Here is a 1,586-nt window from a genome sequence, read left to right on the forward strand (position 1 = left end):
TACTAAAAATGCGTACAACAGAGAAACAGCAGGGTTAAATGTAGTGTTAGGCACTTTGTTTCAGAAGGAGGTGGGCGGATCAAGACAAATATTGATAGCATCAATACCAACATTGGCATTGTATCAGATTGATACAAGTGTGAGAGGATCAGTACTTTGATTACTTTCACTAGAGAGAGGCACATTTACAGTCCAACTATCCATCTTCTTCCACTTATCCAGAGCTGGGTCGCGGGGGAGAGGTCTAAGCAGAGAAGCCCAGGCCTCCCTATCCCCAGGCACCTCCTCCAGCTTGTCTGCGGGAACACCAAGACGTTCACAGGCCAGCCGAGAGATATAATCTCTCCAGCGTGTCCTGGGTCTGCCCCATTTGCATCCCTGTCTGTGATTTAATCAAATGTGTTCAGAATTTGCAAACTAATGATGATCTGATAAATCACAACACACTACACCCACCATACAGAAGCAGAGTAAAGTATCAGAATCAGCACTGGAAATACTGGCCCTGTGTTGAATTGGTATTGGATCAATGCTGCAGTATTGCTCTGCACTAATTTCAGACACTGGATGAGCCAAGAGGGAGCACAAAGGCCAGTATAGGAGAAATGAGGAATATTGTCAGTCAGGCCAAGCCTTTGTAGTACAGTTCAGGGATAAAAATATGGAACTAGAAATGAACACAATGGGTCCACTTTAATATGATCCCAACAAACACATTTCGTGTTTTAATCCCTTTAAATAAACTTTCACGAATCATCAGTGTACAATCAGAGGCAGACACAGACTGAAGCAAAAGATCTTTTTTTAATTCCAAGTGAATCTTGACATGGTACACCATCATTTCATAATTTGACACTCACCAATAAGAGTCACCAAGAAGGAACCCGCTTTTTGTGACAAAGTATATACGGCTTGGTCACACTGAAACTCACTGAGAACTAGAGGAGGGGCGAGGGGCAGGAAAACGACTGCAAACTGGTAAGACACACATAATTACAACCAAACAATTATCATTTCCCCAGTCCTCAAATTGATGTATATTGCACAGTGCAGTTGCTACATGTCACACAAGTGTAGCATTTAAGATAAAAAAAATAAAACCAAAATTAAAAATCAAAGCCACACAAATCTACACATTTAGAACAGTAACAGATTCAATTTAGCAATCATGTCTACATAATTGTGTCCAAGTACAACAAATGTTTACCCGATAATTTCATAGGTGCCATACAAAAATTCATGTGTTCACACTGCTTATTTTTCAGTCCATATGAGACATTGAGAGGATGTTTGGTAGCTTTGATATAGCGCCAATAACGGCAGGCCTGGGGGTCCAAATTTTAGTGTTAAGAGTGGAGCCATTTTTGGATTATTGCTTTTTTGGTTTAGTTTTTTTATAAGAGGGACTCGTTAGTTACAATGCCTATAGGAGGAACTCTGTCACAGAAAGTTCAGCTTTCCCCTCGTGTTTTATTGGTGTCCGAGCAGTCCTCAGGCCTGCTCGAGGATGCTGAGCACCAAGTGCTTTTGGATCCTGGGCTGTGCAACCCCTCTAGTGCCTTTGAGATTGTTAACCTCAAATGGAG

This window comes from Pundamilia nyererei, unplaced genomic scaffold (assembly GCF_000239375.1).
Source record: "Pundamilia nyererei isolate P.nyererei 1_Seehausen unplaced genomic scaffold, PunNye1.0 scaffold00089, whole genome shotgun sequence".
Taxonomy (NCBI): Eukaryota; Metazoa; Chordata; class Actinopteri; order Cichliformes; family Cichlidae; genus Pundamilia; species Pundamilia nyererei.